Genomic DNA, 27,388 nt, shown 5'->3' on the forward strand with positions numbered 1-27,388 from the left:
AGCTAATTGCTAGAGCTGGGACTCAAATTCACATTTCTTCCATCTTGTGTTCTTTATACACAATCAACATTTATAGACAATCATAGTGATTTCACCATAAATTAATAAATGATTTGAAGCAAAATTTAAAGAAACATGAACACCAAGATACAACCAGATGATTCATTTTTATTCCCTTGGTTTATATTTGGTTTGATTCAAATTCTATCCCTTTAATAAATATGACAGGACCAATTCACTCTATTATTTTCTTACAGTCACCAGCAGCTTTCAAAAATATGACCACCAAATGCTTTATGCTTAGCAGCTGTAACAGGAAAGCCCCTGCACCCTTTCTTCTGCTTTTTTTTTTCTTCTTCTGCTTTTTTTGATAAAAATTATTGACTATCATGATTTTCCCTACTGAGCCCTACTACTTTCCACCTAATACCCTAGTCACTCTGAGCCTGGGGAATAATATGCATTTTCATTTTGGATTACTTGGTAGCCCCTGTGGAAGAGATTAGGCAAATATTAAAACATTGTCATTGGTTTTATACTGCTAGAAAATATAGTCTCTTCGTCTTTTCTAGTTTAATGCATAGATTGGTAAACACCTATGCTTATAGCACCTGTTTTTGTGCTGCCTGTGAACTATGAATGATTCTTATATGTAAAACTAAAAGTATTTGATGGAACACAGCCATGCTCATTCATTTATATATTGTCTATGACTCTTCTGCCCTATAACAGCAGAATTGAGTAGTTGCAACAAAGGGACAAAGGCCATAAGGCCTGAAAAACCTAAAATATTTACAAATACTTTGCCAACCCCTTCTTTACAGGATTCTTTTTTCCTGTTCCTTCTTTTACTTTATAATCTATACACAATCAATTCTTTTTGCCAATTCACTCCCAGGATCAAGCTCTTCTAGATATCAACTTCTTTATAAGGAATCTAGATTACCAAATTTTTGTAGAACCCAGAGTGATAGTTTCAAAAGCTTTATTCAGTTCAAGTAAGTTTTCTAATGGCCATATCCCAGATTTTTACCCATTACTACATCATCCATCTTTCTCAAACTCTCTTGCTACCACCTATCAGGAGATCATAACTTTAGAATTGGCTCCTTCCTGCTGCTTTTCCAAATAGATAGGGCCTGATTGAACTACTCACAGCTACACTGCCCATTGTACATGTTTGTAACTTTCATGGATGATAGTTAAATCCAATTAAAAATGAAGACTGAAAAGATGTTTTTCCAAAGAAGATATACAGATGGCCAACAGACACATGAAAAGGTGTTCAACATCAGTAATCATCAGGGAAACTCAAAGTAAAATCACAATGAGATATCACCTTATAGTTGTCAGAATGGCTAGTATCAAAAAGATAAAAAATAACAAGTGTTGGTGAGGATGTGAAGAAAAAGGAATCCTTGCACACTAGTTGCTGGAGTATAAATGGATACAGCCACTATGGGAGACAATATGAAGTTTCCTCAAAAAATTAAAAACAGAAATCCAATAATTCCATTATTGTGTATATACCCAAGGAAAATGAAAATGCTAATTTGAAAAGATATATGTACCCTTATGTTTATTGAAGCATTATTTACAATAGTCAAGGTATGAAAGCAAACTGAGTTTCAATTGATAGATGAATGGATAAAGATGTGGCATGTACACACACACACACACATATACATACACACACAGAAATATTATGCAGCCATAAAAAAAAGAATGAGATCTTGTCATTTTTAATGACATGGATGACCTAGAGGGTATTATGCTGGGTGAAATAAGTCAGACTAAGGAAGACAAATACCATATGAGTTCACTCATACGTGGAATCTAAAAAAATTTTAAAAATAGATAAACAAAAAGCAGAATCAGACCTATAAATACAGAGAACTGATGGTAGCCAGAAAGAAGGGGGTAGGGGAGAAGCAAAATGGGTAAAGGGGAGTAAAAAATACAGGCCTTCAGTTATGGAATGAATAAGCCACAGGGATAAAAGGCATAGCATAGGGAATATAGTTAATGATATTATAATAGTATTGCATGGTGACAGATGGCAGCTACATTTGCAGTGAGCATAATGTACAGAGATGTGGAATCACTGTTGTACACCTGAAACTAATATGACATTGTACGTCAACTATACTTAAATTAAAAAATTTTAATGCTCCTTTTTTCTTGTTATACTCAATTCAGACTACCCAAATTAAAACTGCCTAGGCTCTAACACCATAGTTTTTAGTGTTAAAGTCCTTCTGTTACAATCTGTTTCCTTAAAGACTTGTGCAAGACAGTAATGATTGGGTCAAATGCATTTCCAGGATTAAGCAGTCCAGATTATCTTTTCTCTAATGGCAAGCTTTTTCTGTGGAGCTTTATTGTCCTTTCCCATAATCTGACTTCATTGAACCCTTTCCTCAGTTCACCTGATATGTATGAATAACTTTAAATCTCAGAGGCAAGAGATTTGCTTCATTTTGTGTAAATTTAGAGATAATTTTGAGATACTCTGACCCTTCAACAGAATGTAAATCTTTAGGCACTTTTCATGCCACAACACTCCTCACCACACCTTCCCAAGAACAGGTAGGGCCTTGCCCAACTAAGATGTCTTATTCAAGGAACAGAATAAAAGGACAACATGCCCCAAAGTTCTATGGTAATTTTTATTTTAAAGACAAAGCTTTTTACAGTCTCTAAAAGTTGGGCAGATTTTTATATTTAAAAGAGTTTAAAGTCTATTCTCCCTGGATGTCATACCTTATAGTTAAGTTTCCATTGAGATTTAACATGTAGTTAATAATTAGAACACTGCTTTAATAGAGTTTCTTTTTTTTTAGATTTTTATTTATTTATGATAGTCACACACAGAGAGAGAGAGGCAGAGACACAGGCAGAGGGAGAAGCAGGCTCCATGCACCGGGAGCCCGACGTGGGATTCGATCCCAAGTCTCCAGGATCGCACCCTGGGCCAAAGGCAGGCGCTAAACCGCTGTGCCACCCAGGGATCCCTTTAATAGAGTTTCTAATAGAAGACGCATCAGACATACAAGAAAACTCATAAGATACATCTTACGCACATAAATGCCTAAGTATTTGCTATGAATCCAATTCAATTGAATCAGATGGCGACTTTCAGTTTCTTCTCAGTAAGAATGTAGCATAGACCTTAACTACGTAAGGTTCTCAAACTTCAACATATAAATATTTGCCTAAGGAATTTGTTTAAAAATACAAATTTCTTCAAAACCATGATGAGATACCATCTCATACCTGTCAGGATGGCTAAACTTAACAACACAAGAAACAACAGGTGTTGGTAAGGATGCAGGAAAAGGGGAACCCTCCTACACTGTTGGTGGGAATGCAAACTGGTGCAATCACTCTGGAAAACAGTATGGAGATTCTTCAAAGTGTAATAGAACTACCCTAGGATCCAGCAATTGCATGACTAGGTATTTATCCAAAGGACACAAAAATACAAATTTCAAGGGATACATGCCCTCTGAAGTTTATAGCAGCATTAACAATAGCCAAACTATGAGGAGATCCCAAACGTCCATCAAATGATGAATGGATAAAGACGTGTACACACACACACACAAACACACACACACACACTGGAATATTACTCAGCCATTTAAAAGAATGAAATCTTTATTTGCAATGACATGGATGGAGCTAGAGTGTATTCTGCTAAGTGAAATAAGTCAGTCAGAGAAAGACAGATACGTATGATTTCACTTGTATGTAGAATCTCAGAAAGAAAATAGATGAACATATGGGAAAGGGGGAAAGAAAAAAAAGGAAAGGGAAACAAGCCATAAGAGACTCTTCATGACAGGGAACAAATCAAGTGTTGATGGAGGGAGATAAATGGAGGATGGGCTAGACAGGTGATGGATATTAAGGAGGGCACTTGTTATGATGAACTTTGGATGTTGTGTATAAGTTGTAATTTGCTGAATTCTACTTCAGAAGCCAATATTGCCCTGTATGTTAACCACATAGAATTTATATTGAAAAAATAAATTTAAAAAAATACAGATTTCTTGTCTTGAGATTCTACTTCGTTAGGTTCAGAGTGGGATCCAGTAAAAAGCTTTTTTTAACAGCTTTGGCTTCCTATCCCTCAAAGCACACAAACACACATATACCATGTACACCTACACACACTAGAAGATTCTGACACAGATAGAAGAGGACCAGTCTTTCAGAAACATTGATATAAAGGGATTTCCTCTTTAATCTCACCTGTGTCCACCTCACTCTATGCCTCCACCCTTCCTGCACAAGAGAAGGATGAGTTCATCCTAAAAGCATCTCCTTTTCTATGGACAAGCTTCAGCTCTCACTGGCAGCTGTATAATTAGGAATAGCAGTCTAGCCATTCAAGCAGAAGTGCTGGAGAATGATTATCCTTCTGCCAGTTTTCCAGAATACTTGATGTGAGAACTCAGCAGACTTTTCTTATAAATGTAAAGAAATAGCTTTTCAGCTTGCTTTCAATCTGATGGAATGTATCTACACCAATCCCTACTCTGTTGAGTCCCCAAACAAATGGACAAATAGGTATATAGCTAGAACCTTGCCCTTTCATTACTCAGGACCCATGGGCAAATATGGATGGTCTAAGGCAGCACTGTCCAATGGAATTTTCGATGATGATGCTCTTTATTGTATTATCCAATATGGTAGCCAATAGCCATATGTAGCTACTGAGCTCTTGAAATGTGGCTAGTGTAAATGAAATTGAATTTTTAAATTTTATTTAAAACTAATCAATTTAGGGATCCCTGGGTGGCTCAGCGGTTCAGCACCTGCCTTTGGCCCAGGGCGTGATCCTGGAGGCCCCGGGATCAAGTCCCATGTCAGGCTCCCGGCATGGAGCCTGCTTCTTCCTCCTGTGTCTCTGCCTCTCTCTCTCTCTCTCCCTCTCTCTCTCTCTCTGTCTATCATGAATAAATAAATAAATTTTTTTAAAAAATTAAATTAAAATTAAATTTTAAACTAATCAATTTAAATTTTAAATATTCACATGTGGCTAGTGGCTATTTTATTAGACATCTCATATCTGTGGTCATTTATTCATGGGCTTCATATATAAAGATTGTAATATAGGTTATAATTGATAAATATAGATTTATAGTTTTCAAATATGTTTTTTCCCTTTTGGAAGCTCCTTCATGGTCAAATCTGTTTGTCATTTTTAACTTCTTCAGAGCAACCAGAACTTATTTCCATCTAGTAGGTACTCAAAAACTATCTTGTCAAATCAATCTATAACCAAGGCGGGATCCCTGGGTGGTACAGCGGTTTGGCGCCTGCCTTTGGCCCAGGGCGCGATCCTGGAGACCCGGGATCCAATCCCACGTCGGGCTCCCGGTGCATGGAGCCTGCTTCTCCCTCTGCCTGTGTCTCTGCCTCTCTCTCTCGCTGTGTGACTATCATAAAATATATATATATATATATATATATATATATATATATATATATATATATCTATAACCAAGGCATGCCCATGGTATAAAAAGTCAAACAGAGCTAAAGTGAAAATGTCCTACACTCAATTATCCTTCTAATCTCCATTCCCAGGCAACCACTTTCATCTCTAGCTAGCAGTTTTCTCTGTCATTTACCTCCTTATTTCTAAGTAACAATTTATCTATTATCTCCTAATTAAAAATTATACACACGTATTGACTTCATATTATGATTGTAGGGTTTCTAGCTCTTTTATAATGCCCAGTTCCTAAAGGTTATATGACATTTTTTAGTTAGATCCCTATTTAATGTTCTCGTTTATAACATATACATATATAAACATCATTCACTGCTCAGCCATGACATGTACTATGATTACATTTCTTCTCTTTTGCTTTGTGTTTTGCCCTGGAGTTAATTGCTGTCTCTTCTTCTTCCTTTGCTTGCTTTTATTTGAAACTAAGCTAAATTTTCATAAACCCTCTAACAACTCTGTAAATGCTTCTCCTAAAATTTTCTAAATGGTCAAACAGATAAATGATCCAGAAAGCACCCTGCTGGAGCACCTCATCCTCCCACTTCAATCTAATGGGCTTGTTTTCCAGGCTGGATGCATAGCTTGAGTCCTGAGTCCTTTGCTTCTCTCCTAGATCATATCTCATAAAATTCTCTTTTACTCTCTCATTTAGTGGGTCATACCCTTTAGGAGTTGGTGGGGGAAATGTTGCACGGATAGTAAACTTTTTGAGAGAGAGAGAGAGCATACATATGCATGAGCAGAGGAGTGGGGGAAGTACTAGGAGAGGGAGAGAGGGAAAGAAACTCCAGCAGACTGCACTGAGCATGGAACCCCACATAGGCCGATCTCATGACCCTGAGATCTTGATCTGAGCTGAAATCAAGAGTTGGATGCTTAACAAACTGAGCCACCCAGGTGCCCCTGGATAGTGAATTTTTGCATGTGACTTTGTATATTTGAAATAACCTTATTCTATTCCCATACTTGAATGACAATTTAACTGGGTCAAGAATTAGCAAAACTGAAACAAATATATATGTGAATCTGCAAGTAAGGAGGGAATAATTTTCCCCTAGAATTTTGAAGATTTTCTTCTAGTTTTCAGTGTTGTTGAGAGAGCTGATACTACTCTAATTCATAATCCTTTGTATATGTCTGTTTTTTTCTCTCTGGAAGCTTTTAGAATTATCTCTCTATCCATTGTGAAGTTCCGAAATTTCACAATGACGTGTTCAATAGGAGTATATTTTTCATTCATTGTGCTTGCTACATTGTGGACCCTTTTAATCTGGAGACCCATATCCAAGGAAATTTTCTTTTATTTATTTATTTTTTTTATTTTTTGGAAATTTTCTTTTATTATTACTTTGAAAATGTCCTCTTCATCACTGTATCTGTTTTTTATTTATGAAACTGCTATTTGTTAGTATACTGGACCGCTTAGATTAAACGTCTAATTGTCTTAGTTTTTCTCCCTTACTGTTCATTTCTTTATTGCTTTTTCTTGCTAGGAGTTTTCCTTGATTTTATCTTCCAAATCATGATGAGCATTTTTAATTTCAAGTATCATTTTGAATTTTCCAGTGCTCTTTGCTCTGACTATATTTGTTTTATAGCTTTGCATTTTTATTTTATGTCATTAAAGATATTAGAGTCAATTTATAGGTGTTTTTTTTTTTTTTTCAAAAATCAGCCAGCTTCTCACTCATAACCTCCCCCAATGCCACATACATCCCTTTAGATTCAACCTACTTTTGATCTGCTAAATGGTTGAACACCTGCACATCCACTTTCCATCTTCATATACTATAATTTGGAATTTCAGATATTTCCTGGCTGGATCAAAGATAAAATTGAACACCTGTAATTTTGCTGCTGTTACCATTCTTATTTTGACTTCTGAGAGGAGAAATGGTCAGAGACACCATAAACTTTTACATCCCATCCTCTGAGAGTGCATCAGTAGCCTTAGTATAAGAAGATTCTCGTTAGGGTAGAAAGTTATTCTCTTCCAATTAGAAAAAGCCTGTCATATTTATTATATTTCTTATGTTTCTTAACATGAGCTCTCACCTAAATGATTTATTTATTTCATTTGTTAGATGCCTAAGACATACAAAGTCAGAAAAGCTATGGCAAGAAATCAAAAAGAAACAGTTCTTTTGCTCTCTGGCAGTTCCTTTAATGGTTTGGGCTTTATATATTATGCCCATTACGTAAGAGAGAGAGAGAGGGACACTGAGAGAGCATATAAAGCCAAAATGTTAAGGGAGATTATGCTAAGCTATTATTTACATATAAAACTGGAGGCTTTTAACTTAAAGTTTTATTCTTTTCCAAAGTTTTCTATTTAGAACACTGAAGAAAAGAAAAAGGAAAATGATGAGGACATAAAAATACTTAGTATTTAGTTAGATAGATACCAAACTTTGCCCAGCAGTTTATTCTTTCCCAATATTTTTGTTGCTGTATTCCAAAAACAAAAGCGTAGAGATCTTTCCCTAGGTAAGGAAGAGCCCAATTGTTGCAAATGGCCCTCCACCCATGCTGCCCTTCCCCCACAATTCTTCTACCTCCAATCAAGTCCACATCTCTCCTTATTTGGCTGCCATTCATCTGAACCTCCTTCCACTCTTCATTTGAAAATGTTTTCTCCTTGCAGTCCTGTTGGGAGGCAGAGCTCTCTTCCATTACCTAAGTTAAGCCTGTCAGATTCTCACTTTCCAAAGCCAACCTTGCAACTAGGGTGCCAGCACCTGACCAAGTCAGACACACCTGCTCCAGCTAGCAACGTAAAGAAGCAAGCATCATGAGAGGAAGGGGAAGCTCCCTTATGTTCTGGTAGCTGCGGCAGCAATATCAGGTTCCCTGGTAGCAGCAGTATCAGAGCTCTGTGCCAGCAGGGTCCAGGTTGCCAACCTAAGTGAAGCACCTAACACTGCAGCTATGATGACAGGGACTTATGGACATGGAGTCTGAGCTAGGTGCTCCAGACTCTTGGCAATTCTATCCATGCTATTCCTTTAATAAATTCCCTTCCTGCTCAAGTCAGTTCTAGGACTCTGATTCATATATGCAGGTTTCATATTTTTATTATTGAAATAACTGAGAATTAAAGATGCAAATCTTGATCTATGAAATAACAAATCTGTAAACAAGTAAGTATTATCTATTATCTATATTAACACTATGGGTAGATAGATATTCCTTTTGTGCCTGCAAATTTTTATTATTTTGAATAATAAGTCTGTTTTTAGAGTCCTAAACCAAAAACAAAAACAAAAACAAAAAAAAACCACCCTGCTAATATCCTTCTAATCTTGCAGATTTCAGGGACCAGACTCAAGGTTCTTGTTGGTTCCAAGCTGGGACATAGGAGAACTAAAATGAGCAAGCCAACTAGCCCATCATAACTGCCTAGATCCATTCTTCAGGCGCTAGTGTGCTTAAGTACTTCCTTTGGATTCTATACATCTGCTTTCAAAATGCATGTTCAGGTGAGCTAGGGGAGGGAGGAAGGGGGAGAGGAGGGAAGAAGAAAAGGGAAAGAAGGGTGGAAGAGGGAAGGAGAGGAAGAGTAGGGAACTCACAGAGGTGGTTAACAGCTATAAGAATCTATCTGAGCACTCCTTTAATTAGGCAAAGCTAATGAGTACTGGTGCCTTTTAAAAAAATCAATATCAGGTGGTGGTTTTTAGTATCATCACTATAAATAAAGGCAGTGTAAGTTCAGGGAATCACAGGCAAATTCCTGAGATAATTTTACTTTCTACTCAGATTTAAATAAGCAACTCAAAAAGATGGCACAGGCAAGGGAAATATTTTTCAGTAATGAACATACAGCCATTTTATAGGAGAAAATCTTAATAAAATATTGAGAATTAATACTATGCAAGGAACATTTCTGAAGATAGTATCACATTAGGCACTGAGAAGCATCTAGAGATGAACAGGCCTTTGGCTCCACCCTTATGTCAAGTTAAGTCTGAGTGAGAGTTAGTAGAGAAGTAGAAGAGGTATGTGAAAACAAGAAGATACGTAATATGATAAAAGATAGTATGTGATAAACCAAAAGAGGCATAGCAGAAAAAGTCACATTTTTCATTTGTTTTTCAATATCTTTATTTGTCACTCCGAATCAAATGTTCCACCCTGGGGCTCCCCATGCACCAAAGATGAAATGCTCACCATTTTCAAGGAGAGAGTGACTCTGCCTAGAATAAAGAAGTCACAGCCACACTATGACTTTCTTAATTTAGAGGGTTCACAATAGACATGAAAACCCCTAGCTTTCAAATACAAGAGCTAGGTTCATGAAAGGCAAGCATTTTCTCAGAAACTCAAAGATGTGCTTTGAAATACCAACTGCCAAGCACAGAAGACTGAATTGTAGAGTTTTAACTGTAAACATAGAATGGGGAGACAGTAGGGAAAAGAAGAGGGATTTGAGGAAAGCCCATCCTGAGGCTGGAAGAGGAAACTGAGGAAAGAGCCAGAGAGTTGATATGCTTCTGTCTTGGTCCCATTATCTCAGGATGCAGGATCCCTAAGCATCACTTCCTACAGGGACTTTTGGAGGAGAGTGACCCAGTTCACTCCTCACTCCTCAGGGTGGCCCACAGAGTAGAATTAGTAGCAAGTTGTGTTTAGGCTGAGAGAGTCTAAGATAAACCCCACCCTCTACTCTAGAAAATAACCCAGAAAAATCTCTGGAGTCCTTTCAGAAAGCATGGAAGATATCTGAAAAATGAAGAACCTCAGTGTGTGAAGAAGAGTCCTTAAGCCTACTTGAGAATGATGCATCAGGGAGATAGAGGACCCCTAGCAGAGGCTGCAAGGCCAGGGGACTCTGGGGACAGCCACACCAGTGGGAGTTGAAAGAGAAGATAGTAGGAAGAGACTGATCATACCAAGAGCACAGATGAGCAACACAGCCAGAGATACCTCCTGAACAGACACAGTGAGATGTCACAGAAGACCAGTTATACACACCTGCTTCCCCTATGTCATGAGGCCCCTGAGCTTCCCTTCCAGAGGCTGAAAGGAGAAGAGTGATACTTATAAGGGACCACCAACCCTGGTAGAAGGCATGAACCTAAGTTGACCGAATTTAAATCCTGACTTGTCTAGAGAATGAGTAAACTTGAAGTGCTAAAATCAAGTCTTCTCTACAGCTGATGGGGGTGGATGATAAGTTAGATTCATTTTTAGAAACCACACATATTTCTACATATGACAGTGTGAACATAGGGCCCATAACACAAAAGTACACACCAAGTGCTATGAGGAAACTGAAGGAAGGAGACATTGTATTACATTGAGGGGCAGAGGGATATCAGGCCAGTATTTTTAACAGGATTTTTTAACTGTGCCTTAGTAAATTTATGGGATTTTGAGAAGTAGAAATGAGGTGGAGGCATTCCAGATGGCAGAAAGAGGTTGATCAAAGCCTAGGAAATGGGAGGAGGTGGGAACTGTTCAGGAAAAAGTGATCGTCCAATTTGGCTGGAACCTAAGTTCCTCTTTTAAAATTCCATACATGCTCTGCCAGAGTCCTGTGCTTTGTACCTCAGCGACAGGAAGAGTGTTATAAATATCTACTGTAAAAAATATATTCTGAGCTGAGTGATGCCTGGAAACACCCATTCCTTAGAAGTTCTATTATCTCTGTATGTTTCCTATTCCTTCCTGCAAATGTAGTAAACAGACTTGCCACCAAATGATGCCTCTAGTGTGGAAATACTCTCCTCTGTGCGCAGCCTTTGCCTACAGAGAAGGGATCCTCCGTCAATATTTTGTCCTTTCAACAGAGGTTAGGAAAGCTTTCACCATTCTGCCCTCCCTATTCCTTGGATGAAGGCATGACTAATACAAGGAAAGGTGGTGGTTCACTGGGGTATTAGGCGAAATCTAGGAATTTTAATTAGACAAATCTCCAAAGGTGATCCGGATATGCAATTTTTACCTCCCTTTTTTGCTATCACTTTCCTTGCCTCCAATTCCTTCATAGCAATGTAGAATAGTATATGGTACATATTTGGTGGCAATAGCTATTTTGAATGAATGAATGGTTGGATAGACACACTGATCTATTTTTCAGACTTTAGCATGCAGTGGAATCACCAGAAGGGCTTGTTAAAATACAGATTGTTGGATTCCTGAAGAGAAAACTGAAGAATTTCTGTTTCAGTAGATCTGGGGTAGGGGTAGAGAATTTGCATTCCTAAGGACACTTACCCTGCCCTGCCCTCACCCTTTTGGTGATACCAATATTGTTGTTGGGGGAGAAGGGTACTCTGACAACTACTGGTCTAGATCAATATGGAAATCCCCCCAGTACTTCAATCATGACACAAAACTGATTGCTATCTTTGAATGTTTTGCCTGTCATTTTCCGGGAAGCTTTTAGAAAAAGATGCTTCCCTATGTTTACTTACATAAGTTATAAGAGCAACTCAATAGCATAAATTATAGACATTGAAACTTGTTTCTGGGAACTATGGAATTTTTATTAAGAATTCTAGGAATCAGAAACTTCTGAATAAAATGTGAATTATCATTTTCCATTCAAGGATTGACATTTTAATGATGCAATAAGACTTAAAAGAAAAAAGCCATAACTTCTAATATTTTACCCTAAACTGCCCCCCTTTAATATCACAACAAAGCAAAAATCAGACCTTCCCATCTGAAGTGACTGAGAATTGCATAAAGAGGAACACTCCTCTTTACCTTATCTAGATAAGAATCCATCTTGAGAATCTAGGACTGTCCTATTATCCTTTTACCCCTAAGGGAAAACAAAATAACACTTTTCACATTATGTCAAGCACTCATAAAAAGCTAGATCTTTGCCTTGTCTTCCAGACAGTATAAAAATTCCAGAATTGCTTCATCAAGAGAATCTTCTGCAAAAATTTGACTTTTTTTTTTACTTTTATTTTTTTTATTTTTATTTTTTTACTTTTAAACATTAATGTTTAATATTCACATTGGGCCACAGCTTTCTTTGGAAATATTATTCTTGAACTTTCCTCACCTGATTTTCCAATTCTGTTAGTTATCTATATACAAAGACACTCAGATTTTGCTGGATCACTGTAAATAAAAAGGATTTATTTTATAATGGTGCATATTCTGTGTACTATGTAGACTCCCATGCTCAGAAATTTAAATGGTCAAATATCCTTGTTTCAGCAAGCTCCATGAGAATCATTAATTCCAATGAAACCTAATTGGATATATACTATGGAGTATATATCAAAAAACAGTATTTGAGCTAAAAAAACATGCCTTTTTTTTTCCCACAGCCAGAATGCACATGAAATTCCCAATAAAATGTTGGACATAGTCTGAACTACACAGATCCTCAAATTACCCACAAACTTGATTTTGATGTAGTCCTACAGTGGACAGAAATTATGCTCATAAGGGTAGAAATATCATTTGTCTGCAGAAGTGTCCATTGATCCGGCCTTTTTATTACTCTCACTCACCAAAGACTGATGCTTATTTAAGTTGACATAACTTCTTCTAGACATAAGACTTCAGCTTCAGATTTATTTTCCTTGCTATATTTTATAAGACATAAAAATTATATACTCTTATATGTAATTATTATTAATTATAATTGCAGGTTGTATTTTGCATGCTAATTGCTCCCTGTTGTCCCAATATTCTATGAGTATATGCAATTTTATAATATACTCTAATTATACATTGTAGAGAATTTTCCATTTATCTTACAATGGGTTATTTTACCAAAATGCAGGCAAGCACCGATATTAAAGGCCTTCATAGTAATAGAATAAAAACAAAGCTTGGTTAAAATCTCTTTTAGGAAAGGAAAACTACCCCCTTTTTTACATAATCTGGTAGAAATTCATGGTTAAGTCTCCTGGGTGGATGGAGGCTAGCAGAAATGGGTAGAGGTCAAAAGAGAGAATAGATACAGAGCTCAGGCTCAAGAGAAGAGAGCATCAGAATAGATGAGTGTCAAGACAGATAAAGAAGATGTTGGCAAGTGAACAACAGGAGCAAGAATGGCAGCATAGGGATGCAGGCTTGGGAAGCAAGCATGTAGGATGAGTGGGAGGACCAAGGAGTGAGGACACCAGGCGAGCATGCCGAGAAGGCATGGCAAACTTATGCAGGTGTGAAATTGGCAGATCTATGTAGAGGGTAAGTAAACAAAACTTAGAGTCACAGCCAAGGCTATGACTGTAAAACTAATGGAGATGCAAGAGAATGAAGATGGAAGCAAAATAGACAATCCATTTTGACTATCCTAATGAGTTTTAATTAATACCTTTGTCTGGATACCTCCCATGACAGATGATAGCAACCTCCAGAGCAGCTTGAAGTAACTGCCCGAATGCAGATTAGCTGTTAACTGAATACATAGCTTGAGTTTTCTTTAGCCAGTTGTTTTCTATTGTATAGGCAAATGATCAAAGGTGTGAATCTGAATTCCCCAACAAGTGAATGGGATGGGAAACAAACAAACACTTATGAACTCTATTTCTGTTACTAGTAGCAACCCTCCTTAGGGAGGGTGAAAATGAATACTTCAAGAGATCCCATAATAAATGTTTAGAACCATCTCAGGCATAAAATTTTAAATTCCTCAGACAAGCAACCAGGCTAGATATAAAAAAACCCCACAAGGCTGCCCTGAAAGTCATATTCACCTGCTCTCCTCAGGCTGCCCTGAAAGTCATATTCACCTGCTCTCCTCAGGCTGCCTTGAAAGTCATATTCACCTGCTCTCCTCAGAAATTAATGAATGCTAAATTCAACTCTTAAGTGGCAGGCCCTCACCTAAGCAGCATATTAGAATTATATAGGCAAATTCTGATTTGTCCAGGAGCATGAGCATCAGCATTTCTTAGAAGCTCCCCACATGACTATAAGGACTGAAAACAACTGCTTCTCAAAAAAGAGCTTGATGATGAAAACTCATTGCTTGATCATACTTCAGGAATACATTTGATAAGTTTAAATCACTTTGTTACTTTGTTACAATAGCAATTTGTTAAATTACTATTGATGGGTACTGTTCCTCCTCTGTTTCTTATGAGTTGTACAACCTAATTTAGCCTATCAGTTTATGTATCCAATGCTTTGTTGTGACAAAAAAATGTCTATATTTCTAATAGAGATCTAAACCAATTGCCTTGGTTAAAACATCTATTTTTCACACCCAAGAGAAATAGACATTATATCAAAAGAATATTTTCTAAATAGTCATATTGTAAAATGGAGATAAACACAAATTGTTGCAAACTCAAGAAAGTGATTTTGATACAACTGTGTCTAATAAAAATTAAGAAATCATTAATAATAAAACAAGTTCATAAATAAGTGGCTATAAACTCAGCTGACTTTGATGTCCTGTGCACATTAATTGATTGATGAACATTAGTCATGACCTACAAACTTAAATAGAAATAAGAATCCTGCCAAATGTTAGATGAAAAAAACTTAAGTCCTGGAAAATATTATAGGCATATGAAGAAAGTAGTAGCATAACATTAGCATGAATAATGTTCATTTTGACTTCTGAGTTAAATTTTCTCCAAGTCCCAACATTATATACAATACATGCCAAAGTATTCAAATTTTTCTAAGGCATAAGACTCCTCTCTGATAAAATTAAAATTAAATTTTTAAAAAGCCTTCCAAGGAAACACAAAGAGCCTGGTTAGATTAAAGTCTAGCTCTGGGCTCAAAGGTCCACACTCAGCTTACTGTTGGCCCCTTTGAGCCCTATAGCCCATTGCCCTGAAACCAGAATTTTACCCCCATTTCTCCCTCTCATAGATTGAATTCTTGCCTATGAGGTTCTTTGGTTTGATAAAGCAAAGATCCATCAAATACCCCTAGAACCCTAGGGAGGAAATAATTTAGATTTAATCTGGGACCCCTGCTACTTTAGATATTAAAAGAATATATTAATTATCATTTGGCAACAAGATTGGCATACTATTTAAAAGGAAAAGCACTGAACAGCAGGCAGTAGAAATCTAATTTCAAGTATCTCAGTAACTCTACACTGAAATTTGAACGAACTCATTGTAAGAGGACTTACTCAGCAAACAAAGGAGGTAATAAAGAAAGAGATATAACTCAGTGCCAGACAGCGTGCGAGCTTGTTAACAAACACAACCTGACTTAATCCTCATTGCAAAAATATCCTCCTTTAGAAAGGATACTTACAGAATTGAAACACTCACCCAAGTTCACACAACTAGAAAGTGGTAAAGCTGGAGTTTGAATTGAGAAATATCTGACTCCCAAAGTCTATGCCCTTCCCCCTCACCACATTGGCAAACAGAGTGCCTACTAAGAATCATATTTTGAAATCTATTTTGAACTTTACACCTTATAAAATTCAATATGATCTATCTAAAATGAAGACTAAATATCAAATTATTAAACAAATACTTCTCATCAGTCATCCTGCTTCCTGAGATCCATATGTTGAAAATATTTCATTCAATATTAAATAAATAAATGAGAAAAAATCCAGCAGGGATCCAAACCTCAATATTTGAAATTATCAAATACCTTTTAACAACCCCATTATTTAGCAACAATGAAGAGATTTAAATTTCACCAACAGAATGAGCATAATGAAGGTATTACTATGCCATGTCATAAAACATTTTACTTCTGCCTGAGTACACTTTCAGAAGTCTAGTTATAGGATAACTTTGGATAAGAAACCCCTAAAAAAGCTCTCCAATAGCATTTCTTGGATGAAACAAATCTGGAATATAATGGCCAGGAAAAAGCCCTAGCCAGTGAGTTTATTACATTAAAAGTCTATAACCTAAGGATATAGTTTGAAAAATCAAAAAGGCCCGCTATAGAATATGTGAAGTTCTGAGAAATATCAATCTTTGCCCAAAAGGTAAAGTCAAGAGTCTGAGATGTCCATTAGACCAGTTGACTTGGTGAGGAAGTTATTTATATATGATCCTGCGGTTAGAGATGTTTGGCCTGGAGACATAAATTTAAAAATCACATGTAGATAGTATTTACATGATTGGATGAAGAATCACCTAGGCAGAAAAAAAATAAGAAGTAGCTTTACATTATTATAATCTTTGTGAATTGGGAAGAGAAAGAGGATTTTAAAAAGAAACAGAATGAGTGGTAGGCATGCAGGAAAAAAGCCAAGAGATGTTTTCCAAAGTTAAATGAAGACAATGTTTCAAACAAAGCATAATTATGTAAGTCAAGAGCTCAACTGATATGATTCTTTCCCATTCTCCCTAAACTTGTTTCTTCTCAAGTATTCATTGGCTAAGTAAATGAACATCCACATTTACTGAAAATACCACAAAACACTTGGAGTTACTCTTGACTTCTCCCTTTCTTTCAATCTCCACATCCAACCACAGCAAGTACTATTGACTTTAATTTCACAATAAATGCCAAATTTGATCACTTTACATAGCTTCCACTTCTGCCATCCTAGTCCAAGCCACACCTGTCTCCTCCCTGGACCACTGTAATAGCATCTAGGTTGGTTATGCTACTTTGTCTCGTGTGTTGTTATGACTTATATTCATCACACAGCAGCCAGAATGATCATTTTAAAATTCAAAATAGGGTCATAATCTCTGGGTCATATAGCCCAGAGGAGCTGTTGCTACAAGAAATGATGGAATCAAATGTCTCCTGCTTCTTATAGCTCCTGATGGCAGTAAGGACAAGATAAGAAATGAACTCAGTCTGCTGATAATAGCCTCCAAGATAAAATATTGGCCAGAATGTGTCTTAATTGTAATAAGAAATTGCTAAAGAGAAAACCCAAAGTTGTATTCTAAAAAGAGTATTAAAGTAAAAGCAGGAAAACAATACCAAAAAAATGTTATACCAATTGAGGGGCAAAAACCTAAAATGTAGAGGATATAAAGAGGAGCAGTAGGAGTGGGACATGTGAATTGGGGGACCAGACATGTCCCGCTCCACCAAAGCACTTTCTCTAGGAGTCATTTCCAGTCTTTGCCCCAATAAGGGCCAGTTCTGAATGGCCATACTTAATCCATGTTCTTGTCCCAAGCAAGATGGTTGTCCCAGGAGCCATCACGGTGGGAGAGGGTAGAAGATAATCATATTCTTCTTCTAGAAGTTTGTATTGAGATGTTGAGAACCTCAGACTGTTGCAAGACAAAGAGAAAGAAAAGCTTCCAAGTGATAAAGTATTAGAAAGTCCATGAGCTGATTGCTGAGCAATTCCATGCTACCCTAGTGCCTGCGTTTCCTACGTACTAGTTGTTCAGCATTTTTAGGACTTCTACGAGACTTCTCTGTAGCCTAATAATCACAATTTTTAAGTGAGTCAATTTGAGAGGGATGTCTTAATCCCTTGAGGCTGCTATAGCAAAATGCCACAGGGTGGATGGCTTACAAAACAGAAATTTACTTCTCACAGTTCTGGACACTAGAAATCCCAGATTGGGGGGGTGATATGATTGTGTGAAGGTCCTCTTCCAGATACAGACTTTCATCCTTTGGATGAAAGAGACTAAAGGGCAAGTCTTTAGATATATGTCATCAAGTCTCCTTGAAGTGGGAGACCCAGAAGAAATCTATAGAAAATATTTGCCTGGAGGCTTCTATACTTAGGAATCCCTATAATGAGTTATTTGCATATTAAATTATACAAAATGTGTTCAAGTGAATGGGTAGATCTTGTCTCAATATTCAAGGCCAAGAGCATCTGAACATTAGGAGAAAGAACAAAGACCAAGCAAACCAAGTTCATTCAAAATACATACAAATAACAACAAGCATAAGTTAAAGCAAGAAATCTCAAGAAAAAGATTAGAATATTGTAGTCTCCATAAAAACCTTAAAACACTCAACAAAAATAATTCAAATGACAAAGTACAAATTGAAAGGCTTTTAAGCCAAGTTAGTGATGAAAGGCAAAGAGCCATCATCCCCAAAAGAAAGCCCAGTATACACCAAAAAAAGATCAGCCTGCATAAGCCAAAGAAAGACCACAGGTGGTCAGAAAAATTAAAGAAGCACCCCATTTTTATTTTGATCTGGTTTCAGTATTGCAAGACATAAACACTTCCATGTCAGAGCATAATATAAGAGATTTTGAGGATGAAATCTTTATTTTTTTTGTAAAGTCATTTAACATTCAAACATCAGAGTTTTTATTTACGTGGGTATGAATTTGAGTAAGTATATTGTTTTTCTATTGCTGCTGTAACAAATTACTTCAAATTCAATTGCCTAAAACAACATAAATTAATTATCTTACAGTTCTGTAGGTCAGAAGTCTCATAGACATCTCGTCAACTGAAATCAAGGTATTGGCAGGGCTGCATTCCTTTCTGGAAGTTCTCAAGAAGAATCTGTTTTTGTTAGCTCTAGAGACTACCAGAATTCTTTAGCTCATAGCCTCTTCCTCCATTTTCAAAGTCAGTGACACCCCATCTCCCTGATCCTTTTTAATTGATCACATCTCTAGGAAAGGTTCTCTGGCTTAAAGGACTGATAAAATTAGAGCAGTTTTATTTCCCCGACCTTAATCACAGTTGCAAAAGTCCCTTTCACCCCATTCAGGGTAACACAGGGACAGGTTCTAGGGAATAGGTATAGACATCTTTGGGAGGACACTATACCACCTACTATAGTAAAAAAAATTGGATCTTCCTCAGGATGAGTTAAGCTCACATTTTCAAGTATTCCAGATGTCATCAAATGCTCAAGACTTCTCCCCAAATCGATGAGGGCATCTCTCTTTCGCTTTGTGGGTTCATAAATTCTGATGTCTCTCAACCTGTGCTCTTAATTTACTACAGGAGATGATGTCTTCTCCCTTCCACTAAATAAAAACTTACTCAGTATATCACTTGAGATATTTGCTATTCCTTGTACTCAATTAAAATATCATAACTTCTTCTTTTGTTTTTTTTGTCCTTCATTATATACACAATTGCTATATCAGACACTCTCCCAGAGGCAAGTATTATATATTCAACTCTCTTCAGATGATTTCCACACAGCACCATGGAGATTGAGGAGTTTATTGATGCTTTTACCATTTAACAAGTATCTGGCAAAACAAGTTTGTATTTTATAGGCAGAAAACAACAGACAAGTGGTTATTTTAAGTCAAGCTATCAAAACACATCAAATTAGATAAAGTTGGAGAAAAGAACTTTCCAAAGCAGGTCACTAAAAATTTCCCTCAGAAACCATTTTTTGGGCATGTTTAAAATTCAATTTTCGACACATTTTTTTTTTCCAGAAACTCCCGATACTTAAAATGAGGTTCCTCACTGATGAACTACTTTTGTCCTTTTCTCAAGGTTGTCAGGTCACAGACACCACAGGAGATCAGAGCTAGAAAGAAACTCTGAAATCTATGTTCTTTACTTAATAGAACAAGGAAACTGAGGCTCAGTAAGTAAAAAGAATGAAGTATGAGAATCACATTGGTTTTATGGGTGGAAAAAAAAGGCTTGAATTGCTAGTGAACATTATTCAGAATTAGGACCAAAAGGGAGAAATTCTCACATTCTCAGGCTTCCAACTAACAACACTCTTGTTCATAGCTTAACCTTGAGAATGGTAATAGCCACGAGCCAGTGGAGCGGAAGGCCAGAGGAGAGAAGGATGTCACTCACGCTGATGGAGTGAGTACCTTGCCAATAATAGGAATCTGCACACAGTCCCTTAAGCAACGATAGTTCAGCATGGTTTCCCCCAAAGAGTCTATTTTCATTAAACATTTTCAGCCACAGCTTGCTTGATTTTTAATAAATAGGCAAGTTGGTAATCTTTCTTCTGAGAATTTTATATCTGGTGTTAAAATGAATTTAAATCAGCATGCCATGTAATTGTACATTTTCAACAGAGTATAAAAACATGCAACAGCAAATCACTAAACCTCCCATAGTCCTTACCCAATACTTACCTCTTCTTTGTCCCTTTTCTCACATATATGTGACACCTGGGAAGACACCAGGCAGCGTTTTGTCATGATTCATTTAGGCCATGTACCTTTGGTCTCTGAGAAAAATTTCTGTTCTCACACATACTCCTGCTTCAGATATCCTACAGCTGAAGACAATGGAAAAGTGAGAGAAAATATAAGGGCTCATTAGACAAACATAACATCCCATCCCATGTAGTGATGAAAGTTTACTTCTGTTTTAATTCCAGGGACCCCTATGAAAAAACTTCACACAGAATGTGCTCCCATGTTCTCTCTCTCACTGTCACCATCACAGGAAAAGGCTCCAGAAAATGTTTGTTGGGCTTTTTTCCAGCTTTATTGAGGTATAATTGAGAAATACAACTGTGTATAAATTGTATTAAAAGTATACAAAGTGATGATTTGATATACATACACACTGTGAAAAGATTCCTTCCATCCAGTTAATTAACACATCCATCACCTCATGTATTCACCCTCTTCTTTGTGTGTGAGTATATTTAACTATTACCCTCTTAGAAAATTTCAATTATTCAATACAGTGTTATCAATTATAGTCACCATGTTATACATTAGAACCTCAGACCTCATTCATCTTATACCTCAAAGTTTGCACCCTTTAACCAACCTCTCCCTGTTTCACCCATCCCCAGCCCATGGCCACCACTTTTCAATTCTATGTTTCCATGAGCTTCACCTTTTTTAAAAAAATTTCACATATAAGTGATTGCATGCAGTATTTGTCTTTCTCTGGCTTATTTCACTTAGCATAATGTGCTCCAGTTTCATCCATAGTTTCATAAACTACAGCCTTTTCATCTTTTTAAAGGTTGAATAATATTCCTTTGTGTGTATATGTGCATGTGAAAGAGAGAGAGAGATCTATTCATCCACTGATGGAAAATTAAGTCGTTCCTACATCTTGGCTGTTGTGAATGATGCTACAATAAACATGGGAGTACAGATGTCACTTCAAGATAATAATTGTGTTTCCTTTGGATATACTCAGAAAAGGGATTGCTGAATCATATGGTAGATCTGTTTTTAATTTCATGGAGAAATACTGTTTTCCATGTGGAAAAAATATTCCACCAACATTGTACAAGAGTTCTCTTTCCTCCTCATCCCTGCCAGCACTTAACTATCTTTTTTTTTCATCCAATATTTTGTTTTTCCTGATTTTACATCTTTTATTTATTCAGGTATAATTAACAGTGCTACATTAGTTTCAGGTGTACAATGTGATTTTAAAATTCTATCCATTTCTCAGTGCTCATCAAGATAGGTGTACTCTTAAACTCCTTCATCTATTTCACCCATCCCTCCCACCCACCTCCCCTCTGACAACCATCAGTTTGTTCTCTGTATTTAAGAGTATGTTTTATATCTTTGTTTTGTTTCTTAAATTCCACATGTGAGTGAAATAAATCAGTCAGAGAAAAACAAATACCATACGATTTCACTCATATAAAGAATCTCTTGTCCTCTGAGAATAGATATTCTAAAAGCTATAAGGTGATATCTCATTATAGGTTTGATTTGCAATTCCCTGATTATCCATATACCTGTTAGTTGTTTGTATGTATTCTTTGGGAAAACATCTATTCAGGTCCATTGCCTATTTTTATTTTTTAATTTTTTAAAAAGATTTTATTTATTTATTCATAGAGACAGAGAGAGAGAGACAGAGACAGAGACAGAGAGAGAGAGAGGCAGAGACACAGGCAGAGGGAGAAGCAGGCCCCATGCAGGGATCTTTATGTGGGACCAGGAGGCAAAATAAAGATGTGTCACAGAAACAATGCTGGGAAGGGCACATAAAAGTTTTGGTCACCACAAATAAAACTAGAAATAGGGTGGATCAAGTGATGGACAGGCCCAAGTGAGAAACAGGTCTATGGCCCCCTACTCAACTGTCTGACTGCCTACTAAGGCCACTGTATATAACTTTCTATCTGCTAAGATTCTGGGTCCCCCTTTTCTAGACCTTTGGAATCTTTTTGATTTCCTGGAATTAATTGTTATTCACTGATTTCATCCAGTTCAATACCCCTCTCTCAACTCTACGTGGTTCTTCCCTCAGGCCCCATTAGGCCACTCCTTGCTGGCATGAACCTGTCTCCACATGGAAAAGACACTGAAATCATGAAAAGGAATGAGAGAATAGGAGCCAAGAAAGAAAGACAACAGAGGACTAGTCCTAAAAATAAGAGAAGTAACACAACATATAACCATGCAAGGGATGTGTGGTAAAAGGGTGCAGTGCAGACTTCCAAGAGGTGCACGTGGTGAAAATAAACACTTTGGAGACAGAGTGCTAGTTTTAATTCAGCTCTGTTTACCAACTGGGTTAATTTGGACAAATTACTTTATCTCTCTGGGTCCTAACTAAAACAGATGAATAATAATACCACTTACCCTCATAGCAGTTTGTGGAGACTAAACAAATCAATACACCTAAATACTTAGCACACATAGCTTACACTCAGTTAAAGTTGACTAATACTACATAATAACATGAAAATAATATCCCTTGAATCCTTGACCCTTTTATAAGTGTCTTAAATATATGTAAAAGGTCTTAACATGTGCATCTATAAGTGCCAAGTTAGTGCCACTATTCTTTCCAAAAAAACAAAGTACTGTCTCTGGAAGAGAACATAAGAAAGGGGCCTGTGTCAGCCCCTTCATTCACAGTAACACATATTCCTCCCTGGAGGGAGTTTGACAGATTATGACATATAGTTGCTGTCAGGAGTGAAAAACAACCTTGTAGTAAATAAGTTTTTAATATGTGTTTTTGAAAAATTGGGACTATGCTTTAAAATTCCTTGAAATTAGTCACAGGTAAGTATATGATTACAAGAACACAATGCTTTCCCTTTCCTCAGTGGCAGCAACTCCTCAAAACAGAGAAAGCAGACTAATTCTTCATGTTGAAGATGGAGCCTCATCCTCCACTCCACAAGCTGGGAAGTCATTCTTGTCACAATAATGGAATTATAGCTGTGAATCTTCCATGCTACTCCAGTAGCAGTCCATGTATTTTCTCCTCTACCCAGTCCATGTCCCTGGATGATGACAATGAGGATAATTTGATATTGAAAATAATCTGGTATAATGGGTGGAGATTAATCAAACATAGTTGGATTTTAGATATTTCAAAGTTGATGCTGAAGTCTGTAACAAGAAAAGACCAGATGATGAGCTCCTAGGAAAAGTAGTTCTCACTGAGTGGAGCACATGAATCTCAAATGAGACCTGGAAGCCTCAGATGGTGAGAATGTGAAGGAGAAAATTAATTCATGAAAGAAAGTACAAAACCCTGTCAGAAAAGCCAGTCCACCAAAAGCACAAAGAAAGAATGAGTGACAAAGGAAGAGGGCAGAGTCTCTAAGACTCTAGTATAGGCTGTGTGCCCAGAAAGTCTACTTCAGGAAAATGATATTGGTAGATGTAAGCAACCTCTGGGACCAGGTGCCTGAGCAATCTTAACCAGGAACCAAATAGAGAAGGATCCTACTTGTTATAAGCAGAAGAGCTAAGAGAGAGTAGTGCCTGAGCTCTGGGTAGACTGGATATTTCTTACCTACCTGTCATCCATTCCCACCTTATTCCTTCCTAGCAAAGTCTCTATTTCTTTTTTTTTTTTTTTCAAAGTCTCTATTTCTTTCCATAGATTTTCTCTTCCTCTATACAGCCTCAGAGAAAGTTAACCCCACCTCCAGTTCTTAGGATGAGTCTTAGCTGTCTAAAAGAAATCTCATCAGAGGGAGGCAAGATGGTGGAAGAGTAAAGGACTTCTTCATCTGGTCCCTTCAATTTAGCTAGATATCTGTCAAATCATTCTGAACACCCATGAATTCAATCTGAGATGTAAGAAAAGAATTGCTGTAATTCTACAAATAGAAAAGCAACCACTTTTTGAAAAGTAGGAGGTGTAGAGAAGTGAATCTGAGGGGATGTATTGGAAGATAAATGGTGGGGATAAGGGGAGCCTCCATAAGCCAGCTACTACAAAGTGATATAGCAGTGGAGGGCAAAATTGGAACTTTTAGAAGTCTGCTCCAGTGAGAGACATCCCTGCCTAAAAGCTGCTCATGTGGTGAAGTGGGGCACAATCCAAAGTGGGACAGCGTGGTCTCAGGACACTTGGGGTCACAGAAAGAACGAGGGTACTTGAGCCAGCAGAGTTCCCAAGCATTGGAGCAGGGAAACCAGCTATGGTCAGGGAGTCCAGGAATAGGCTGTCAGTTTGGTTTGTCAAACTGCAGGATTGGGCAACCCATCTCCAAGTGGGGGCCGTGCAAGTGGCAGGCCTGAGGCAACCCTCCTCTCTCCCCCAGGAGGAGCGGCACAAGTGCACATCGAGTGAGTCTGTAGAGTTTGGTCCACACAAAACTAAAGACTACTTTTCCCTGAGGGTTTGCTGAAGAGAGGGGGGCCACAATCTTTCAGCTCCAAGGCTGGAGATTGGGTGACGGTTATTTTTATTTTTATCCTCTAAAGCAGCATGGAAAGACTTCAGGGAACAATAGCCTCATAGAGCAACCCAAAGCAGCTTACACTGAGCCCAGACTCCCAGCAAGGGGTGGTGCAACTCCGTTCGGGCAGAGACCCCTGATAATCAGAACAGCAGGCCCCTCTCCCAGAAGACCAGCTAGAACATGAGGTGAATACCAAGTTTATGGATTACACAGAACTGCAAAACTCCAACACTAAGGGAAATAGTATATAGAATATGAGAGTTTTTTCTTATGATTCTTTTATCTTTCAATTTAAAATTTTCCTTTTCTTTTTTCTTTTTTTCCTTTTCAATTAGTTTCTTATCAATTTTTTGTTTTTAAGTCTTTTTTAACTTTCATTTTTATACTTACATTTTATACATATATTCTTTTGCTGTACTCAACTTGTGTGTGTGTGTGTGTGTGTGTGTGTGTGTGTGTGTGTTTGACTTTCTACAATTTTGAGATGTAGTGTCCTCTAACAGACCAAAATACACCTAGGACCAAGTGGATCACTCTGTTTCATCCACCTGGGAGATTATATTCTCTCCTTTTCCCCTTTTTTCTTTCTTTTTCTTTTCTTTTTTGGTTTCTGACCTCTTTGGATTTGTCTAGTATGTATTTCACTTGGGTCATAGTTGATATTTTTTATTTTGTTTTCTCGTGCATCCATTCTTTTCTGGGCAAAATGACTAGAAGAAGGAATTCACAACAAAAGAAAGAACAGAGGCAATACTCTCTGCCACAGATCTAATTGATATGGATATAAGTAAAATATCAGAGCTGGAATTCAAGATAATGATTATAAAGTTACTAGCTAGACTTGAAAAAAGCATAAAAGACATCAGATAATCTCTTAGTGCAGAAATAAAATATAATCAGGCCAAAATTAAAAATGCTTTAATTGAGATACAATCTAAAATGGATGCTCTAAAAGGTAAATAAAGCAGAAAAAGGAGTCAATGACATAGAAGACAAAAGGATGGAAAGGAAGGAAGCTGAGTAAAAGAGAAAAACAACTAATGGGCCATGAGAGAGGAGGCTTCAAGAAATCAGTGATACCATAAAGTGAAACAATATTACAATTGTTGGGGTCCCAGAGGAACTCAAGATACCTCCAGATTGAAAGTGAGTGGATGGAGATCATTTGTCATGCTAGCAAACATCAAAAGAAAGCTGGGATAGCAATCCTCACATCAAATTAGATTTTAAACCAAAGATTGTAGTAAGAGATGAAGAGAGACACTATATCATATTTAAAGGGTTTATCCAACAAGAAGATCTATTATAAATATTTATGCTAACTTGAAAACAGCCAATTATATAAACCAATTAATAACAAAATTAAAGAAACAACTGATAATAATACAATAATAGTAGGGGACTTTAACACCCCACTAGCAACAATAGACAGATTAACTCAGCAGAGATCAACAAAGAAACAAGGGCTTTGAATGACACACTGGACCACATGGACTTCACAGATATATACAGAGCATTCCATCCTAGGCAAAAGAATACACATTTTTCTCAAGGGCACATTAAACATTCTCCAAATATATCACATACTGGTTCACAAATCAGGTCTCAACTGGTACTAAGATTGAGATCATTCCCTGTATATTTTCAGAACACAATGCTTTGAAACTAGAACTCAATCACAAGAGAAAATTTGGGAGAAACACAATTACATGGAGGTTAAAGAACATCCTACTAAAGAATGAGTGGGTCAATCAAGAAATTAAAGAAGAATTTTTTAAAAATTCATGGAAGTAAATGAAAATGAAAACACAACTCTTCAAAACCTTTGGAATGCAGTGAAGCCTGTCCAAAAAGGGACGTATATAAGAATACAAGCCTTTGGGATGCCTAGGTGGCTCAGCAGTGTGAGCATCTGCTTTTGGCTCAGGGTGTGATCCTGGGATCTGGGATCAAATCCTGCACTGGGCTCCTTGTAGGGAATCTGCTTCTTCCTCTGCCTATGTCTCTGCCTCTCTTTCTCTCTCTCTCTCTCTCTCTCTCTGTCTTTCATGAATAAATAAATAAAATCTTTTTTAAAAAAAAGAATACAAGCCTTTTTCAAGAAATAAGAAAAGTCTCAAATACACAATCTAACCTTACATCTAAGGAAGCTGGAAAAAGAAGAGCAAATAAAGCCTAAATCCAGCAGAAGAGAACTAATAAAGATTAGAGCAGAAATCAGTGAAATAGAAACCAAAAGAACAGTAGAACAAATCAATGAGACTAGAAGCTGTTTTTTTTTAAAGAATTAATAAGATTGATAAACCCCTAGCCTGACTTATTAAAAAGAAAAGAGAAAGTACTCAAATTAATAAAATCATGAATGAAAGAGGAGAGAACACAATCAACACCAGGAAACTACAAACAATTATAAGAAAATATTAT

The 27,388-nt window shown here is 37.0% G+C and overlaps 1 long non-coding RNA gene across 1 annotated transcript in view; it reads right to left on the reverse strand.

Moving 5' to 3' along the window:
• LOC118350490 (uncharacterized) overlaps window positions 1-27,388 on the reverse strand; it is a 97,275-nt gene that overhangs the window by 22,941 nt on the left and 46,946 nt on the right. Inside the window, exon 2 of the long non-coding RNA XR_004804384.2 lies at window positions 20,457-20,602. This is a non-coding gene — a long non-coding RNA (uncharacterized LOC118350490). The remainder of the gene's footprint in view (window positions 1-20,456; window positions 20,603-27,388) is intronic.

Source organism: Canis lupus, chromosome 12 (assembly GCF_003254725.2).
Source record: "Canis lupus dingo isolate Sandy chromosome 12, ASM325472v2, whole genome shotgun sequence".
Lineage (NCBI taxonomy): Eukaryota > Metazoa > Chordata > Mammalia > Carnivora > Canidae > Canis > Canis lupus.